General features: G+C 43.9%; 1 pseudogene across 1 annotated transcript in view; it reads left to right on the plus strand.

Moving 5' to 3' along the window:
• The window catches only part of LOC310785729 (antigen peptide transporter 2-like), a 65916-nt pseudogene extending 44011 nt beyond the window's left edge, over positions 1-21905 (plus strand). Inside the window, exons 13-15 of the transcript in view lie at positions 10145-10211; positions 20924-21058; positions 21762-21905. The product of the transcript in view is annotated as an antigen peptide transporter 2-like (transcript). The remainder of the gene's footprint in view (positions 1-10144; positions 10212-20923; positions 21059-21761) is intronic.
• The last annotated feature ends 300 nt before the right edge of the window (positions 21906-22205 follow it).

Here is a 22205-nt window from a genome sequence, read left to right on the forward strand (position 1 = left end):
GCACTACCTAGCCGTTAGCATTTGGCCTCTCTAAAGCATAGCTCCCGAGCTAGCTACTAGCTATATGGCTAGCTATATGGCTATGCAACTACGTTGAGGAACTTCAAGTGAAAACAGCTGTTAATAAAAATGTTTTTTGTTTGATACTCTATTCTGTTGTATTGTCATGTGAGAATGAAAACAGCTATAGTAATAGTACTTCAAAACAGTGGTTCTCAAAATGTTTCCACATAAGGATCCTTAAACTGAATAATGTGATGCTAGGTCTGTTGATCAAAATAACACCTATATCGAAATCGGATTTTAGCGGATCATACAAGCCGGGGCTTCAGAGCTGATCACCTGGACACATTTTACGGCGAAATTATCTGATAAACTTGTCTGTGCAGCTCTGTGGTGATCAGCTAATGTCTTCATAGCATTGTGATTATGATTTAATGCATTATGGAAGATAAACGCTGGTTTAACATAATTAAAATAATTCCCTACCAAACATGTAAACTGACGCTTCTGGGCAGTAGACCATTTGGGCATGGTCTCATGTGTATGGTTTATTTAGCCTACTCAATCTCTCCTGAGATTATAACATTAACCTGTTAGGACGCTGTGAGCTTGTGTATATAAGTCCAGAGAACTTGATGAAAACAAAGTGACAAAATATCCTGGCATCGGGTACACGAAAATTAACGTTATTAAATGCTGTAACGTTAACTGTAATTCTCATGTGTATTGTTTAATCTCTCAGCCCATTTTGATGCTGAACCAAATGACCAGTCCGGCTGCAATGATTGATTTGTGAGGCAGCATATGCCAATGGAAGGAAGGCTGGGTAGCATTAGCTAACGTCATCCAGGCTACAGTAACATTAGGCTATTATAGTTATGAAACGCTGATTCAAACGTTACAATAATAAGACACAATAGGAGCCAGTACTGTACTGTAGCTAGATTGAGTAATTTCAGACCACCAGATATCACCATATTTATGTTATTAAATGCTGTAACGTTAACGGTAATTCTCATGTGTATGGTTTATTTATAAGCATTCATTGATTGAAGCAGAGTGCTGGTCGGTTAAGTTTCTCTGTAGTCATTTCCTCTGCTCCAATCTTCAGTTCAGTTTCTTCTGTCTCTCGTCCAGCAGCTGCAGATGTCATCATTATCCACGTTATTGATGATTATTTATTAAAAAAATCTCATTGTGTAAATATTTTGTGAACGCACCAATAGTTAGAGAAGGAAACCTCTCTTTGCATTTTATTTTGTTTTTTAACACATTAAGTGCCAGAGACGGACTAATTCGTCTTACATAATCCAGCGCTTAAGTGCCAAGGACGGACTAACTCGTCTTACATAAAGATTTTTTTTTTTTGACAGTGGGACATCAATCAACAACTTTTACATCTTCGAGATCACTATTGGAGCAAGATAATGTGTATAATCTATTTTACCGACCCACTAAGTGTTGACAGTGCTCCCCCAGACGACCGAAATCAAAGAAAAAACTGCCGCGGGACCAAGCCGTTCAAGGAAATGCCGTGGCGATTTTACAGTAATCCGTTCAAGACTTGTCTTGCCTGAGAGCGGCCGCGCACCGGCAGCAGCACACAGAGAGCGGAGAGCGATTTGCAAAATAGATCATAGGTGAAACACACTTTGAAACACCTCAGAAAGGCCAGAATCAACATCTGCCCATCGCCCACGCATTCCCCGGCCCATCTTGACTCGCACAAGGAGCGTCTGCACGCAGGCAAGCAGGCAGGCAGGCACACAGGCAGGCAGCAGCAAAAGCGCTTCTGACACGCCCGCTGTACAGCCAGGAGGAAAAGACACACGGAGGGAGGAGTTTGAATGAGAGGGGTGTTTCCTGTTGTTATGGAGGAAATTACTGTTCAAAACTATTGTTTAGAATGTCTGACGGTCTTACTGATGCCAAAAATGAATGGTTAAAGTGACTGTTTCACAAAAAGCCATTTATCTCTGAATAAATTTCCAGACGCTGAAACCATGCTGTACTCAACGGCTAATATCTACATAACTACTAACTCTGCAAACTAACTCTTTTAGACAGAGAAAGCACACATTCTATTAGTTATTTTTAGATGATTGGTGTTCATGAATTCTTAACAGAAAAGAATCCTCGGCTGTCTCTAAAATGAGCCAGAATCGTCAAAAACACCCCTGGCACAACTTACCTACAGGAATGAAAACATGGCTGGCATTCAATGTGTTAATAAAAGTAGGCTACTTGTGATATCTCATGTGGCTTTGATTCATCATTGCAAATTTAGCCCAATTTGTAGAAAATGCAGATGTGAACAGCTAGGTTTAATGACAAATATGGAATATCACCCAAGGAAATACCACGGTTTAATGCCAACAGATAAACCATACAGATTTGTTGTAATTGTGAACACAAATAAGGGAGCAAAGACATGGTTTTCAAGTATAACACAATGTACAACTTTTATTCAAAGACAGGATTGAAAAATATAGGTCACTTGTATTCACTTCAGACAAGACACTACGTTAAAGTCTGAAATTTACCTAGATTTGCTATAAGAATTGACATTTCAGCTTGTCACCTGATGTCATTATTAACACTTTGAGTGCCACGGCCCTTGGGCAAAAGGTGCTGTACTGTGCCACATAGGCCGCAATGCATTTTAAAACAGTCATATAATTTCTTTAATAATTACTATGTAAACACTGAACACGCACAAATAACGATGAGACTCTCTTCTATCACCTGCAAAAAAAAGTTTATTGATCCCATTTTCCGTTCTTTAGTTATGAGCCGGAGAAGATAGCTTGATTAGACCAAAAACAGCAATTTTTTTCTAGAAACCTGAGATATTCAGCCTTTTGTGAAAGGAAGCATTTCAAGCACATCATTGACTCATTGCTAATATTTTCTGATGTAATGACACCTCAAAAATAATTTCCTTCAATAAAAGAGTGAAAACAAAGGAATTTTGTTTGGCCAAATAATACTTTTTAGCTGCAACCAGCAGCGCTGGCCCCTGCGTGCGCAGACCCTACACCTTCATGCTGGTCTTGATTTACTGCTGGTGGGCATCAGATAGCCTATTCTAGCTTGTTTGCTCTCTGTGCATCGAGCCTGCTGCAGTGCCTGGGTCTGTTGTATGCTGTAGTGTCCTGCGTGCCCCACCTCCCCCCCCCCCCCCGTTGTGGGAGGAGTGTCTCTCTGCTCTGCTCGGCTCTGCTGTGAGTGCGTTTGCTCTACGTGTGCTCAGCACTGAAAAGTCCGCTAAATCCAGCTTTTTTACAGCCGCGTTCCAGTTGAGAATAATAATAACTCCACGGCTGATCATGCGAATGGGCTGTGCAGCGGACACGGAGGTGCTCAATTGTGACAGCAGATTGGCTGCTGCAGGGGCACAGCTAACGTTATGCTTCAATGAAGCAGCTGCATACGGACGGATGCTATGCGATTTCCTTTTCCCCAACGACTTCTTCTGTGTGTTTTACTCCACTTTCTCTCATCTGGAGTGCGCTGTCGCCACCTAAGGGTTCTGTAAAATAGGTTAGACACATTCAATAGCTCTCATATTGTAAGAGGCGATGTAAGAAGCATAGATCGACACCCCCCCCCCCCCCCCCCCCGTCAAAAAAACAATTTCGAGTTATTGACGCCATTTGGCGTCGCTGGCAGCCTACGGTAAATTTCTAATGACGCCATATGGCGTTGCTGGCACTCAATGTGTTAATGGACAGTACAGTAGTAAAGATTTTGAAAATTTTGATTAATCAATCCAAGTCAGAAACAACATGTGCTGTGAGCCTTTTAGAATTCAAAAACCTTACTTCCAACAATTAACTAGCCTGCACTAACTACTGCACAGTAACGTGTACAAATATTGAATGCAACAGTCTTGTTCTGGAGCGAACCCCTCAGCTGAATTCACGTTGGAATATGATATCAAGGCTTGATAGATTTGATTGTACTCATACAGCAGTGTGGAGCTTAACATCTAGCTAGGTTGCATCTGGAATATGATCTGTATTATGTATAATATACAGTATAACACTACGCTCACTATGTCATGACATTGACGTTAACGCTATAGCCTCCAAAAATATACTGTAGCTAGCTAGCTTTAAATAGGTTTATCTGTAACCACGCTGAAATGTGAGGGCATTAACGTTAATATTTCAATTAGGTCAAACACACCTTACCGTTATGACTGCGGCCATTTTTGATTAACATTAGCGTTAAGTCCATGATCAAATCTAGCATTTCGGTATATTCAGTGTGTGTGTGTGTGTGTGTGTGTGTGTGTGTGAAAAGGATGTTAGCATGCTAGCATTATTAGCACAGAATGTATACAGTCCATGGTACAACGTTAGGCCTTCAAGTCCTGAGGCGAACAGCGCCGGAGGATCCAGCATAACAAACATGCCTGTTTCCTCATCAGGTTGGCAGCAGCTGACCAGTTGCCCTTCTCCACAATACCTGCGGCTGATGTGGGGCATGGCACTCTGGTCTGTTTGGATTGGAAGGGTATTGAATTAATACCTGAAAGTATAAACAGAGAGGATGTCAGTACAGTAGACACATGTAACAGTATAGATTCCCATTAACATTTTACGGCGAAATTATCTGATAAACGTTAGCTAGCTTCTGACATGTTTTTCTAGAATTCATTAGATCGTTAAATGCTCCCGTAATCTAGCTAACGTTACCTCGCTAACCCATTACAGCCGATGAGGAAAAGTCAGTCATTTATCGAATGTATTGAATTAATACCTGAAAGAATAAATAGAGAGGACGTCAGTACAGTAGACACATGTACAGTAACAGTATAGATCCCCGTTATGAGGTCTGTTGATCAAAATATCACCTCACGCTATATCGAAATCGCGTTTTAGTGGACGGGCAGCGATCATACAAAGGACAGCTTGTACAAGCTGGGGCTTCTCATCACCTGGACACATTTTACGGCGAAATTATCTGATAAAATGGCTGCGCATAACATTACTTATTTGCGGGAGTGCACGGGGGAAGTGTAGATTAATCGTGCAGCACTAGGTTACAAGTACATACCTCAGTCAGACTCTGGCAAATCCGACATGATTTGCTATCCTGTTGGTGTAGTTTCACACCAACGCTCTCCAGGCGTAGAAATACCCCGTCCTCGAGTGGTTTGCAGCTGCCCAACTTGCCTTTAGAACGAAGGTTTCTCTTACACAACCTGCTAAAAATCGTTCACATTGGTGCTAGCCATCGCGGTGCTGTTGTGGGGTCGTTAGCTAGCAGTAGCCTAGTGAATCAAAGTGTAGGTAGCTGGCATGCTAACAACAAAGGTCGCAGAGTGATGTCGCCATCTGCTGCACTGCGCATGTGCTCTGTGCACTAAGCTAGTTGGATGACGGTTGCGTAATGGAGCGGTCTATCGGGGGGGGCCCAACAACCGCTAGAAATCGACTTAACATAGGTGGGATTCCAGACCCTAGTGACTGAGAACAGGTCTGAGAGCAGGTCACGTGGGGGATGGGTTTACCCAGGCTACTAACCTACCACCTAGCCTACTCTACTGGATCTAACCTAACACCTAGCCTACTCTACTGGATCTAACCTACCACCTAGCCTACTCTATACTGGCAGCCCTCAGCTTGACCATAAATATAAAACAGCAACACAACAAGGCTAACAATCTAGCTCAGTGGTTGACAAGTGTTGTCATGTCAGGACCCCTAAATTGACACAAGGATCGAATTAAAGCATAAATAAATTATTCCCCTTTTGCTGCGGACCCCCTGGTCGCACGCAAGTGCCCCTGTGGTTCCCTGGACCCCAATTTGAGAACCACTGACTAGCTAATCTACAGCTTAACCTAGCGCCTAACACAATGGCTCACAAACTGGGGCTATGTGGAGATAGGCCTACTATAGGAGGTACTTGAGATAAAGGGGGAAATGGAAAAATGTAAGAATAAAGCATAGACATAAATGGGGGGAAAAACCTTAAAATAAATCTGCTCAGGAGGCACTATATCTCAACTCTTTCACTCCATTTCTTATTTTCTAATGTTATAATCTTCAAAAGGTGGGTTATCATTCATTCATTGCATCATGCTATAGTTTTCTCCTGCAGTTTTCTAAGCAAAATGTTGTAGTCGGGTAAAGTAGGTACTTGGATTGAGAAATCAGGGAGTGAAGCCAAAAAGGTTTGAGAGCCACTGGGCTAACCTAACTTAACTTGCATCCAGCACAGCAGCAACACACTTGGGAAACGCTCAACATTAAAAACCCCATGTCAGCGTGCTGAAGGATCATAAACCCTCATTTATGATGATAAAGCAAAGGTCAATTAAAGATTCATCAATAGTGTGGTTTTGGATCTTAGTCAATTATTCATCTGGCAGAATCTCACTTAAGAATATTTCTGGACAATTTGGTTTTCAACCCTTTGTGTGTTTTTTTGATCACATCTTCTCAAAGTTCTTAAATGAGCAACAACAAAGAACATACAAGAGAGAAGGAACATGCTACAGTCTTGCCATGTAAACCATGTGATCAAATGGGTGCCAGAAAGATTCAAAAATCAAATGTTTCTACATGCAGCTCAAGTGTTAAATATTTGACTTTGATTTAGTTTCAGTTTGCTTTAGTTTTGCTTTAGTTTCATAACAAACAAAAAAACGACGAACATATATGCTACTTGACTGGCTGTTATACAGTTGGTTTATTTGTGGTATTCAATTATTGCACAGTGGGTTAGGTTTCATTGTGTCACCATCCACCATACGCTGCCCTGGAAAGTCCCTGTGCCGTCCCTTTTTGGAAAGTTGCCTGGTTGATATGGTCGATATAAAAACCAAACACTCAATCAGCTGATAAGCAGCGGCGGCATGTAAAAACACCACCACCCTCTACCGAAGGTCCGGCGGGCCAAACTGGTGACAAGGGGTTACCGGACTTTTGCAGTGATGGCGCCGACACTGTGGAATAAGATCCCTTTGAACAAGTCTGCTAACACCTTACAGACCTTAAGGCCTTGCTTAAAACCCACCTTTCCGCTCTAGATGATCACTGAGTTACTTTGCTGTTATGTTGTGTGTTTGAGGTGTACTTATGTTCTCTGTCTGTCCGTCTGCCTGGTTCCCTGTCTCCATTGTCCTGTCTATTCATTTATTTTATTTTTTTATTTTTTCCCCGGGCTGCGTCCCGGACCAATGTAAAAGTTGGCTGAGGGGTGCAATATAAATGAAAATATCATATCATATCATATCATATCATACCGTCAAACCCGAGCCTCGGCTGAGACCACACCGGCCGCCATTTTGTCAAAACCTCTATCCACAAAATGGTGACATCAGCCACGTGCTTTGGACATGTTCTATTTCCTTGGTATTTGTACGATGACTGCAGTTTTTCTTTTTGAAAGCATTTGTACATCCAGAGGATTAGGCAATTTTTTCCATCAACATCACCTGACATTCATACAGTTTACACACATTCACAATATTTTTGCACCGATGGAGCAAAAGGTGCAAACAAACACTCTTATGCAACTGCTCCGACAAAATGTGCTATTATTTGAGAAGCAATTTCAGCTTCATCTCACCTTGTGTGACTTTGGCTGCTTACCATCAACAAACAAAGGAAGCAGAGCACAAAGGGCAAAGGCTATCCACCTTATTTTTGAATGCCCCACTGTAAAAAATAATTGTGGGAACAAGGTCCGGTTTAACATGACTCATTGTTGCAGCTTGCAACCCCCCCCCCCCCCCCCCCCCCCCCCCGCACCCGCCCCCTCTCTACTTTACAAACTCTGCGGAGGTGCTACTCATGTGAGAATGCAACATGCCATGTGTGAAAGGGTACACTTCACGTATCATCCGGGGCAGGCTCAGTGGGGAGCAACCCTCACCTGATCCGGAGTTCATGTGTGAAAGTAGCTTTCGTCATGCATGCTTCTTCTGCTGCCTTTGTACTCGGCTGCAGACCCGAATTATAAACCGGAAGCTGGAGTCCATTATTAAAGTTATAAATATAGTCACGTTATAAACAAATAACCAACCCTGCTGTATGGAAACAGTGTTACTCGAAATGGTTAAAAGTTAAAACAATTTGGTCAGTCAGTGGTGTTTTACTGCCATGTAAAGTAACTATTACGCTAGCCGTTATAGCATTAGTCACAGTAGCCGACTACCCACAATGCATTACTTTATCCCAGCACCCGAACAACACGGCTGTAGAGCAGAATGGCTCTGCTGTAAAATCCTCATAGACATTTTTTTTGTCAAGTTAAAACAGTGTAAAAATTACACCGGAAGCGGAAGAAGCACCCATCAGGCATCATGGCAGCTAGAAATAAGGTGGATAACGGCAGCAGTTCTGTGGCCATCTTAGTGCAAGACCTTGAAAAACCAAATCACAAGATGGCTGACAGCGATGAGCACGTGATCACGTGATGGTGAAAATAATAATAATTTGGGCAATAGTGACAATACAGGCCACAGTATTGTGACTCCAGGACTAACAGTGGATGTGTGTAGTACTACTGTGGATGGATATGTACATGTACGTACATGCTGAGCAAAGTTATTGTCGAACCAGTACTTCACCATACCATTGCACCACACACCTCACAGCCGAGCTGGAAAGTCCCTTTCTCCTCTGTCTTTCACTTTCTATTCCTGTTTGGCAGCTCAGCCAAGCCACAGCCAGGTTAGGTCTTGTGGCTGAAAGCACCATACAGGATACACAGTGGATCTACATCTACATGTGGCTTTGTTGCTGGTGCATATTGTTTCTAGCAATATAGACAGTTCAACACTGGACTGAATGCATGTTTCTTCTCTGTCATGTTTAGAGCTATATGAGGTTTGGGAGGACCACACCTCAATAACGCCCCTTCCTGCCGTTTCTCTTCAAATGCCCACCTGCCCAGCATACCTGTCCCTTCTCTTTTTACCTGCCCCTCCCTCCCACCCCTCTCTCTCTACCTCCCCCCTCTCTCTACCTCCCCTCCCCCGTCTCTCTCTACCTCCCACCCCTCTCTCTCTACCTCCCCTCCTCTCTCTCTACCTCCCCCCTCTCTCTCTACCTCCCCTCCCCCCTCTCTCTCTACCTCCCAGCCCTCTCTCTCTCTACCTCCCTCCCCTCTCTCTCTCCCCCTCCTCCTCTCTACAGGGCCCCTGGGACTCTCTCCACACTGTCCGAAGATGATTCGCCCACATCTCTCCATCCTCCATTCATCACAGTCTCCTCTTCATCATACCTCATTTGCATTTAGTGTGACAGTCATGTGACTGCTGACTGTTGCAGGGATTGAACCTGTTGGCCTTGACAGGACTGCCTCTCCCACCACATGGCCCCTGTGCTGCACCTTATGCCCAACCTATTGACCTTATTTGTTATTGTATTACTCCAGATTTTTTTATCCCCCTAATTTAGTTTATTTATCCTGGTTGCTGCTCCACCCTCTGCTGCCAATCTGGGGAGAGTCGAAACTGTCTCCATGCTTCCTCCGAGACATGGGCAGTAGCCAGCCGCTTCTTTTCACCTGACAGGAGAAGCTTCATAGCACGTGGGAGGATCACGCTATTCCAACCAGTTCCCCTCCCTCCGAACAGGCTCCCCGAACGACCAGAGGAGGGACCACATCAGCGACCAGGATATTGCATGTTTTGGTGTGGGGTTCCTATATGAAGGAAACCCCCTGGGGGCACGAGGAGAACATGCAAACTCCACACAGAAGGGCCCTTTTGACGACCCCACCCGGGCGGTGGGCACTCGAGGACATGCGGACGGGCACGCACTCCTTCAGCGCTCACAGCGTCCCAGGTGGGAATCGAAACCCATGACCTTCTAGCTGTGAGGCCACAGTGCTACCACTGCACCACCGTGCCCCCTGTTTATTATTATGTATCTATTAAACCGACATAAACATGTGAATCAGCAGAGATAAAACAGATCAACCTGTTGTGCTTTACTGTTTGAGCTATCTACTCCTCTCCTCTGCAAACCTACAAGGTGAGAAATAATGGATTCAGCTTCATATAGCAAAGCGGAGGGGTGGTGCTCCGATGGTGAGGGCTGCTGGCGTGGGAGAGGGGCCTGAGGCAGCTCCATTTCTGCAGCGACCTCCAATGCTGGGTCCTGGGATGTACCAGCTGTGTCCCAACACACTGCTGTGAGGGTCCCGGGATGAACCAGCTGTGTCCCAACACACTGCCTGCCGTGAGGGTCCCAGGATGAGCCAGCTGTATCTCAACTTGCTGCTGTGAGGGTCCCAGGATGAGCCAGCTGTGTCTCAACATGCTGCTGTGAGGGTCCCAGGATGAGCCAGCTGTGTCTCAACACGCTGCTGTGAGGGTCCCGGGATGAACCAGCTGTGTCCCAACATGCTGTTGTGAGGGTCCCGGGATGAACCAGCTGTGTCTCAACATGCTGTTGTGAGGGTCCCAGGATGAGCCAGCTGTGTCCCAACATGCTGCTGTGAGGGTCCCGGGATGAGCCAGCTGTGTCCCAACATGCTGCTGTGAGGGTCCCGGGATGAACCAGCTGTGTCTCAACATGCTGCTGTGAGGGTCCCAGGATGAACCAGCTGTGTCTCAACATGCTGCTGTGAGGGTCCCAGGATGAGCCAGCTGTGTCTCAACATGCTGCTGTGAGGGTCCCGGGATGAGCCAGCTGTGTCTCAACACACTGCCCTGGGTTTTGTATATACTGTAACTGTTTCTATCCACTGCGCAGGCCCTGGGTTTTATATATACTGTAACTGTTTGTATCCACTGTGCAGGCCCTGTGCTTTATATATACTGTAACTGTTTGTATCCACTGTGCAGGCCCTGTGTTTTATACAGGGGCGTTTCTAGGTCCTGAAGACATTGGGGGCTTTAGCCACGTACCCCGACGGTGAGGAGGGTTAAGGGGCGAGGGGCCCCCCCTCCCCCCATTTAAAAATGTTACGTTTTTCCAATCCGTAAATACCCATGTTGTGAGTCATTTGAGATGAATACAGAAGAACAAGATTAGTGGGTCTCAAAGTGAGGTCCAGGGACCACCAGAGGTCCTTGATAGGGTTCTGGTGGGAGTCCACTTAGCAAATTCATGAATTGATAAATGTCAGCATTAGCCTCTTTCACTTACAAGAAGTTCTCACCACCTCCCCTCCTCATCCTCTGATCTGGTCTCCTCAACTCTGCTCTCCTCTCCTCTCCTCTGGTCTGGTGTCCTCTGTTTTGCTCTGCTCCACTCCCCTCAGGCTGAGATGAGAAAAAAACAAACAGAAAATATCAGTAGGCTATGCAGGACCAAATTATCAGTTACTATTGTCATAGTGTGTCATTACATAATGTTTCTGCTTCACTCCTCACCACCTCCTCTCCACACGAGCTCATCATCTCACTATGAAATTATTCCAACAAATGACATGCACCAACATGCACAGCATCACAGTAGCTACAACTATGAAATTATCTTATGTTATTTAGTTGTTTAGTTGTGAAGATATTTTCTGAGATAAATGGGCCTTGATGCCCAAGGCCCATTTATCTCAGAAAATATCTTCACACGGAATATTATTAACCATACAAGCTACAACGCTAGCATCAGCATGAAGCCACAGCCATCCACTCCAATGTCTATAGAAGCTAACGTTAGCATGACTGTCACAATAACAATGCCTTCACTTCACAGTTACATTAAACAAAACCACACATCACTGCTTCATTACAACAAACAATACCTTGTTCCCAATTCCAGCTAGGCGCTTTTGATTAGATAAAGAACCGTAGGTTGAAGAGCGACATGTGTTTTGCGACCGTCTGTTTAACTTTTTCATGTCAATTCACTTCCGGCCGGTGAGCACACCTTACGTCAGCGTAGATATAACATCACTACGTCCGCTCTAAGTTTCAAAATAAAACTACCATATGATACAAAAACGGCACCATCAGAATTTAGGTTTACAGGAAGCGTGTACCTTAATAAAATACCTTCACAGGAGTTACTGGGGGGGTTCGTACACTCTGACTGAGTTGGTTTCTTCCATGATGCGTCATCATGGGAAAAACCAACTCGACGGGGGAAAGAGGGGGGTTTCACTGCAAGCACTGACTTGAGAGGCTGTTCATAACCTCCGGGGCTAGGAAAGAAACATCCGGGGCTCTAGACCCGGAAGCCCAGGGCTGACGACGCCACTGGTTTTATATTTACTGTAACTGTTTGTATCCACTGTGTAGGCCCTGGGTTTTATATATACTGTAACCTTTTGTATCCACTGTGCAGGCCCTGTGTTTTATATATACTGTAACTGTTTGTATCCACTGTGCAGGCCCTGTGCTTTATATATACTGTAACTGTTTGTATCCACTGTGCAGGTCCTGTGTTTTATATATACTGTAACTGTTTGTATCCACTGTGTAGGCCCTGGGTTTTATATATACTGTAACCTTTTGTATCCACTGTGCAGGCCCTGTGCTTTATATATACTGTAACTGTTTGTATCCACTGTGCAGGTCCTGTGTTTTATATATACTGTAACTGTTTGTATCCACTGTGTAGGCCCTGGGTTTTATATATACTGTAACTGTTTGTATCCACTGTGCAGGCCCTGGGTTTTATATATACTGTAACTGTTTGTATCCACTGTGCAGGCCCTGTGTTTTATATATACTGTAACTGTTTGTATCCACTGTGTAGGCCCTGGGTTTTATATATACTGTAACTGTTTGTATCCACTGTGCAGGCCCTGTGTTTTATATATACTGTAACTGTTTGTATCCACTGTGCAGGCCCTGGGTTTTATATATACTGTAACTGTTTGTATCCACTGCGCAGGCCCTGGGTTTTATATATACTGTAACTGTTTGTATCCACTGCGCAGGCCCTGGGTTTTATGTAACTGTTTGTATCCACTGCGCAGGCCCTGGGTTTTATATATACTGTAACTGTTTGTATCCACTGTGCAGGCCCTGGGTTTTATATATACTGTAACTGTTTGTATCCACTGTGCAGGCCCTGGGTTTTATGTATTTTGTAACTGTTTGTATCCACTGTGCAGGCCCTGTGTTTTATATATACTGTAACCGTTCGTATTCACTGTGTAGGCCCTGTGTTTTATATATACTGTAACTGTTTGTATCCACTGCGCAGGCCCTGGGTTTTATATATACTGTAACTGTTTGTATCCACTGTGCAGGCCCTGGGTTTTATATATACTGTAACTGTTTGTATCCACTGTGCAGGCCCTGTGTTTTATATATACTGTAACTGTGTGTATCCACTGTGCAGGCCCTGGGTTTTATATATAGCCTACTCTAACTGTTTGTATCCACTGTGCATGCCCTGTGGTTTATATATACTGTAACTGTTTGTATCCACTGTGCAGGCCCTGTGGTTTATATATAATGTAACTGTTTGTATCCACTGTGCAGGCCCTGTGTTTTATATATACTGTAACTGTTTGTATCCACTGTGCAGGCCCTGTGTTTTATATATACTGTAACTGTTTGTATCCATTGTGCAGGCCCTGTGTTTTATATATGCTGTAACTGTTTGTATCCACTGTGCAGGCCCTGGGTTTTATATATACTGTAACTGTTTGTATCCACTGTGCAGGCCCTGTGTTTTATATATGCTGTAACTGTTTGTATCCACTGTGCAGGCCCTGTGTTTTATATATACTGTAACTGTTTGTATCCACCGTGCAGGCCCTGTGCTTTATATATACTGTAACTGTTTGTATCCACTGTGCAGGCCCTGTGTTGCAGGCCCTGTGTTTTATATATACTGTAACTGTTTGCATCCACTGTGTAGGCCCTGTGTTTTATATATACTGTAACTGTTTGTATCCACTGTGCAGGCCCTGTGTTTTATATATACTGTAACTGTTTGTATCCATTGTGCAGGCGCTGTGTTTTATATATACTGTAACTGTTTGTATCCACTCTGCAGGCCCTGTGTTTTATATATACTGGAACTGTTTGTATCCACTGTGCAGGCCCTGTGTTTTATATATACTGTAACTGTTTGTATCCACTGTGCAGGCCCTGTGGTTTATATATACTGTAACTGTTTGTATCCACTGTGCAGGCCCTGTGGTTTATATATACTGTAACTGTTTGTATCCACTGTGCAGGCCCTGTGGTTTATATATACTGTAACTGTTTGTATTCACTCTGCAGGCCCTGTGTTTTATATATACTGTAACTGTTTGTATCCACTGTGCAGGCCCTGTGGTTTATATATACTGTAACTGTTTGTATCCACTGTGCAGGCCCTGTGGTTTATATATACTGTAACTGTTTGTATCCACTCTGCAGGCCCTGTGTTTTATATATACTGTAACTGTTTGTATCCACTGTGCAGGCCCTGTGGTTTATATATACTGTAACTGTTTGTATCCACTGTGCAGGCCCTGTGGTTTATATATACTGTAACTGTTTGTATCCACTGTGCAGGCCCTGTGGTTTATATATTCTGTAACTGTTTGTATCCACTGTGCAGGCCCTGTGTTTTATATATACTGTAACTGTGTGTATCCACTGTGCAGGCCCTTGGTTTTATATATAGCCTACTCTAACTGTTTGTATCCACTGTGCATGCCCTGTGGTTTATATATACTGTAACTGTTTGTATCCACTGTGCAGGCCCTGTGTTTTATATATACTGTAACTGTTTGTATCCACTGTGTAGGCCCTGGGTTTTATATATACTGTAACTGTTTGTATCCACTGTGCAGGCCCTGTGTTTTATATATACTGTAACTGTTTGTATCCACTGTGCAGGCCCTGGGTTTTATATATACTGTAACTGTTTGTATCCACTGCGCATGCCCTGGGTTTTGTATATACTGTAACTGTTTGTATCCACTGCGCAGGCCCTGAATTTTATATATACTGTAACTGTTTGTATCCACTGTGCAGGCCCTGGGTTTTATATATACTGTAACTGTTTGTATCCACTGTGCAGGCCCTGGGTTTTATGTATTCTGTAACTGTTTGTATCCACTGTGTAGGCCCTGTGTTTTATATATACTGTAACTGTTTGTATCCACTGCGCAGGCCCTGTGTTTTAAATACTGTATACTGTAACTGTTCGTATCCACTGTGTAGGCCCTGTGTTTTATATACTGTATACTGTAACTGTTCGTATCCACTGCGCAGGCCCTGGGTTTTATATATACTGTAACTGTTTGTATCCACTGTGCAGGCCCTGGGTTTTATATATACTGTAACTGTTTGTATCCACTGTGCAGGCCCTGTGTTTTATATATACTGTAACTGTGTGTATCCACTGTGCAGGCCCTGGGTTTTATATATACTCTATCTGTTTGTATCCACTGTGCAGGCCCTGTGGTTTATATATACTGTAACTGTTTGTATCCACTGTGCAGGCCCTGTGGTTTATATATAATGTAACTGTTTGTATCCACTGTGCAGGCCCTGTGTTTTATATATACTGTAACTGTTTGTATCCACTGTGCAGGCCCTGTGGTTTATATATACTGTAACTGTTTGTATCCACTGTGCAGGCCCTGGGTTTATATATAACTGTTTGTATCCACTGTGCAGGCCCTGTGGTTTATATATACTGTAACTGTTTGTATCCACTGTGCAGGCCCTGTGTTTTATATATACTGTAACTGTTTGTATCCACTCTGCAGGCCCTGTGTTTTATATATACTGTAACTGTTTGTATCCACTGTGCAGGCCAGGCCCTGTGTTTTATATATACTGTAACTGTTTGTATCCACTGTGCAGGCCCTGAGTTTTATACTGTAACTGTTTGTATCCACTGTGCAGGCCCTGTGTTTTATATATACTGTAACTGTTTGTATCCACTGTGCAGGCCCTGTGTTTTATATATACTGTAACTGTTTGTATCCACTGTGCAGGCCAGGCCCTGTGTTTTATATATACTGTAACTGTTTGTATCCACTGTGCAGGCCCTGAGTTTTATACTGTAACTGTTTGTATCCACTGTGCAGGCCCTGTGTTTTATATATACTGTAACTGTGTGTATCCACTATGCAGGCCCTGGGTTTTATATATACTGTAACTGTTTGTATCCACTGTGCAGGCCCTGTGGTTTATATATACTGTAACTGTTTGTATCCACTGTGCAGGCCCTGGGTTTTATATATACTGTAACTGTTTGTATCCCCTGTGCAGGCCCTGTGTTTTATATATACTGTAACTGTTTGTATCCACTGTGCAGGCCCTGTGTTTTATATATACTGTAACTGTTTGTATCCACTGTGCAGGCCCTGTGTTTTATATATACTGTAACTGTTTGTATCCACTGTGCAGGCCCATTGTTTTATATATACTGTAACTGTTTGTATCCACTGTGCAGGCCCTGTGTTTTATATATACTGTAACTGTTTGTATCCACTGTGCAGGCCCTGGGTTTATATATACTGTAACTGTTTGTATCCACTGTGCAGGCCCTGTGTTTTATATATACTGTAACTGTTTGTATCCACTGTGCAGGCCCTGGGTTTATAGTCAGGTAAATCCCCACTGCATTATTGGGAATCCCCTAAGTTCCCCTGGGGACTGTGGAGACAGCAGAATAATTACTGCAGGAGAAACATACCAGATCTGTGGTTTCCTAATTTAATGATTAATTAAAAAAGACGAGACACACACACACACACACACACACACACACACACACACACACACACACGTGCGCGGGGGGCGGGGGGGGGGGAAGGGGGGGGGTCCAGGCAGCTCCGCAAGTGGTTGGATTTGGCACTTTAACCGGCAACCCTGTGATTTCTCAGAACTCAGCAGTAGGTTGTGGTGGACTGGCAAGTTTGGTGACACCCAAAAGTCCCTGCAAAAGGCAGAGAAAAAGGTCTTGACTGCCATCTAGTGGGATGAATTAGAACGGAATAATCTAAAATGCATTGAAAATTAAAAGCAAAAAATGCATAAGAGTCCAGACAATTACCCCTCATAGCCTACATAAACCACTACAGTTGGTTTAATGTGATGATGGAGTAGCATCCTCAGTACTGTGCAGTGGTGCAGTGATTGAAGTGGGACTAGATTTGGTGTGGTGAAGGCCTTTGTGTTGTGTGTGGAGGAGAGAGGCCGCAGGAAGCCACAGCAAGAGAGGTGACAGAAGCTGCATGATGCTGATATGAAGCCACCAGGCCACATCCACCCTCCATACTGTCACCATATATCATATCACACAACCAGGAGTTAACACAGTATATTACAGTAAAGGAAGCTTGCACAGTAGCCTATATCATTGATTTGAGTAGATCACTTAAATCGCCATCTTACACACATACAAGACTGTTTTCACACACACACACACACACACACACACACACACACACACACACACACACACACACACACACACACACACACACACACACACACACACACACACACACACACACACACACACACACACACACACACACACCTAAGGCCAATGAGTTATTTTGCTTTATATAGCCTACCTTTTAAAACCATGGTTACAAAGTGCTTCAAAATAACAGAACATGAATTAATAACCTTTATTTATCCAGGGAGGACCATTGAGAGAAAGCTCTTTTTTCAAGGATGCAGGGCCCCTGAGCATAAACATAATGGGCAAAAACAACAGAATACCAGACCATTTTTTTAAGACAATAATAGTATCCCCATTATCAGTGCATCAGACAATCTGATATCAAAGGAGAAGACTAGTCCATAGGGTATGCTTTTCAGGGAGGGGGGGTCAAAGTGGGTCTGTGTATGTTGCAGGTATCAAAACTGTGACCTTTCAGTTACAGGACAGTCTCTCATGAACAGACCACATTGCTGTGCAGGTGCACAGTACCTATGACAGTGATTCAGAGGTTCAAGTGTATAGGCCTACAAGGAAGTTCAATTAACTAAGGGTTCGTTAAGACTTATTAAGCATTGTTAAGGATTAAGTAACCATTAAATAATGAACCCTTATTGTAAAGTTTTACCCAAGTTTTTACAAGAGCCAATAGTCAATATCAGAAAGACTTGCAGTATAAACAGGCTAAACTGCAGGCAGTTATGAAGCCTGTGAGGAAGTGCAAGAGCACCCCAAGTGGTTGCATCTGGCACTTAACAAGCAATCATGTGATTTCTTGGAACTCAAAACTCAACAGTATGGCAGAATTGACAAAAGTTAGGTGGGGCCAGGAAGTCCCGGCAAAGGAAATAAATGATAGATCTTAACTGCCAATGGGAGGAATAGGACATGAATGTGACAAAAAATAATGACAACATACTGAACGCAGACAAACTGCATACAGTGGAGGAACACGGCGGTGAGAGGCGAAACACAGATCACACAATTCAATCATTACATCAGTGTGACACAAAAATACATTGTACACTCATAAAGTTGGTAGGCTACTTATGGCAGAGCCGGCACCATTCAGGAACAAGGCCATCGGCCTGGTGTCAGGAGCACAAAACTAAGTTCTACATTTGTGCATAAGAACTTCCAGTACTAGCAGAATACCCTTCCCTGTGTTACTGGCCATTTAGTCAGGCTTTGCTCACAGAGTTGGCATGCAGCCTGTCTTCTCTCTCCCCAGAGGGTTTTCATAGTCCACTTCACTGGTTGCTTCCAACTCAGCTCAGCTGTGCTCCTCCACTATGGTGAGCTCCATCAGTAGCTAACGAATGGAGCTATCCATGGTGTTGAACCTGTGTTCATTCATGTTGGCCACTAATTAGGCATTTTTGTTGCGATAGTTTCTCCGTGATTAGTTGCCAGAAAAGGAGCACCCAACACCAGCGTCTTTCTGAAAAGTTAAAATAATTTCAGCTGGAAGCGCTGGGAGTCGGGCGCACAAAAACGCCGGAGCGCTCTGAAAATAGACATGGGCGCAGCACACTTTCTCTAGACGTCCGTGTGCACCCGCATACACTCTCCCCCCATTGGAAACAACCGAAAAAAGACACTGGACCTGAGGAAAAGATGGACACAGGCCCTTAGTCGGCCCTAATGACCTAATTAAAAAATCTGGCAGCGTTAGGTCACCCCCAGGGGGTGCTCTTTACACTTCCCGAAAGATTCAGCGCGATCGCTGTGGCCAAACACAAGGGGCATAGGTATAGACAGTGCTGTTGCACTGGGGGCCCCTGTGGTAGAGGGCCCATGGAGAGAGCAGGCTCTCCAACAACGTACTGGGCAGAGAACAGGCCCTTGCAAATGACTCAAATTACCACCCCAGAAATACACCTGTGTTCAAATAAGAACACACATTAGATCTAAAGTGGTACCAGCGGGAGCGTACCTATGTTCCCCGGGTCCTATGTTCCCCGGGTCCTATGTTCCCCGTTTTTCACTAACCCTAACCCAACCTCCCCCAGACCCTAACCCAAAACCTAACCTCTCCCACCCCCCACGCCTAAACCTAACCTCCCCCAGACCATAACCCAAAACCTAACCTCTCCCAGGGAACATAGCGGGGTTCTATGTTCCCCGGTCCCACAAAAACGGGGAACATAGGACCCGGGGAACATAGGACCCGGGGAACATAGGGATGACCCCGTACCAGCTATATATGCCCTCGAAAGGCAAAGCTATCTCTGCCATGTCATTATTCTTTTTGTAAAATAGTCAGTAGCAAGTAGCAGTATCAACATTCATCAACATTAAGCATGTTAAAGTCAGTGGTCATTTCAGAACCACAGTGACATAGACAGCTCCTCTGCTCTCAGGTGCCGATGCTTGTTTTCACATTTAAATACTTTGACTGTCTTTTACCGGATGTCAGAGCGCTGTCCATGGTTCTAATAGCTTGCTTTATGACATCTCTAATTGGACATTGACATGACATTTCTAATTTATTCAACTGTAAAAACATGTTCTAAGACAACTTCTCTGAGACAAGTTAATCATTTGTTAGCAACTTAGGGCACACAATTCACAAATGGGATGTTTTATGGTTTCATATCTTACAGAATGAAAAGTGAAATAGTTAGGTGAGATCTATCAATTCTGTGACAGTGGAAAGCGGAGGTTCGTTTCTCAGTGGACTTGTCATCTAAAAAAAATCACACCCAGTTGAAGTAAATAGTACAGGTTGTGCAGGTCGGCCCCTTCTCCCCGCCCTCCTCTCCATATGCAGGCTACTCCTCATTGGTCTCTCCTCTCATGCTACAAATGGACATCGTGCTACAAACGGACACTATGGGCTCTATCTATACGGGCGCTATCCGCTTTGTGCGCTTTGCGTACCTGTTTGCGCCTGCCTTATACTATCGTCTCTGCACGACGATATCAGTCTGCCATGCGCAAGTGTCCAGGTGTTATGCCGAGTTTTGCACCCCCACCGCCAAACGCATCCCCACCTCACGGGAGCATATTGTAATGATTTATACAGAAACGTAACTGTTTAAAAATGATACAATTGTTTGGGTAGACGTGACCTCCCTGTTTTTAAGATAAAACAGACCCAAAATATGGTGGTGATGCAATTAAAAACGGGGAAGCATAACTCGTCACAACAACGGGCGCAAACGCAGATTAGAGGCGTGCCGAATAATTTATGCACGGCGCAAATGGGATTTGGGCAGTGTTAAGCACCAGAATTATTCAGAGGTGTGGCCTGGCAATGCCTGGGCATTACAATCAAACCAGATTCCCATCTTGCAGTCCCTGTAATACATCCCTCATCCTATTTAAACAGTTTAACAGCAATATTTTATTTATTTATTTTAAATTCATGCAGATTTCATTATGCTCATGTAGAAAAGAGTTAATGCCAACTCCTTGATAAATTAAGGACATGCATGTTTTTCATGCTGACAAAAATAAAGACTGTAGTTAGACATGTTTATTATGTTTTCAGACGCTAAATCTCATTTCATTTTGAACAGGTTTGTGAGTTGAGCAGCTCCAGCCTCTCTGTTCATTATGGTTTTGTCATATTGTCTATTTCTCAGCGGTGTGAGGGAGGTGGGCAGTTATCTAAGAGCGAGAGGCAGCGCATCGCCATTGCCAGAGCCCTGGTCAGACAGCCACAGGTCCTCATCCTGGATGAGAACACCAGCTCTCTGGACACTGACAGTGAAGCCAAGGTACGTCACTGCATCTCCTAACACACTAGTGGTATACCCCTCTCTGTGTGACTAGTCTCTCTCTCCACAGAGCGTTTTCACCTCCGCTCACCTGTGTGCTGCTCCATTCTGGAGCTCTCCGTGGTGCTGAACCTGTCTTGAGTCATTTTGGCCACTAATTAGCCATTTTCCCCCATTTAGACGGCCCTAATTACCTAATTAATAAATTAGCTCACCCACAGGGGGTGCTCTTTACACTTCGAGAAAGATTATTATAGGGGGATTATTGTGTCCTTGAGGGCCAACAGTCTGCAGGTACCACCTGATAGAACAACAAGGGAGCTAATCAGTGAAATCTGCAGCTTGTGTTTTGTTACAATGAAGACTCTTGGGCCTCCATGGCACATGAGAGGAGACAATCTAAGAAATGTTGCCTGCAATTATGCAACAGTGGCCTCAATAATAGGTGATACCTTCTATCTAAATGAGTAAATTGAATATTTAGTGGATTTTCAATAAATTCTCACTTGAAATCATGGCTGTTAATAGTTAGGAATTGCCCTATTGAGACCAAGTTAATGCACAGAACATGCTTGCTTAATTAATGCAATGAAGTGATGATATCATAGAACAGGTCCCTGTGGTCTAATATCATAATGTGTGAATGGCTGTGTGCAGGTTCAGCAGGCCCTGGCTTCTTACCCTAATCGCTCACAGGCTGCAGACCATCGAGAAGGCACATCAGATCGTGCTGAACGGATGGGGGGCGGTTCAGGAGCGAGGGACTCACCACAAGCTAATGGAGCAGAAAGGCAGCTACTACAAACTGAGAGAGAAGCTCTTCACTGAGGGAAACGTGCCACAGTGACTCAATACTGCCCCCTCTGGTTATGCTTCAGCTTCTCTGCACTGAGTGATGGTTTAGTGACGAACAAGTCAATACGTTCATTTCTTGTTAACCTTTTGTATTGTACATGTATATAAAAATATGTAAATATATTGTTTAATGCTGTGAAACTTTGACAATGGATCAGTAGGTTTTGTTTTGTTTTCCTTTCCAGGAAGCCTTTTGTGTTTCTAAAACTGTTTGTTCCAAGGTAGCCAAACTGGGGATAGTTTACATTTGTTGGTATTTATTTTATTGACAATTTTGGTAAGACATGAGATA

This window comes from Poromitra crassiceps (assembly GCF_964638095.1).
Source record: "Poromitra crassiceps genome assembly, chromosome: 11".
Classification (NCBI taxonomy): domain Eukaryota; kingdom Metazoa; phylum Chordata; class Actinopteri; order Beryciformes; family Melamphaidae; genus Poromitra; species Poromitra crassiceps.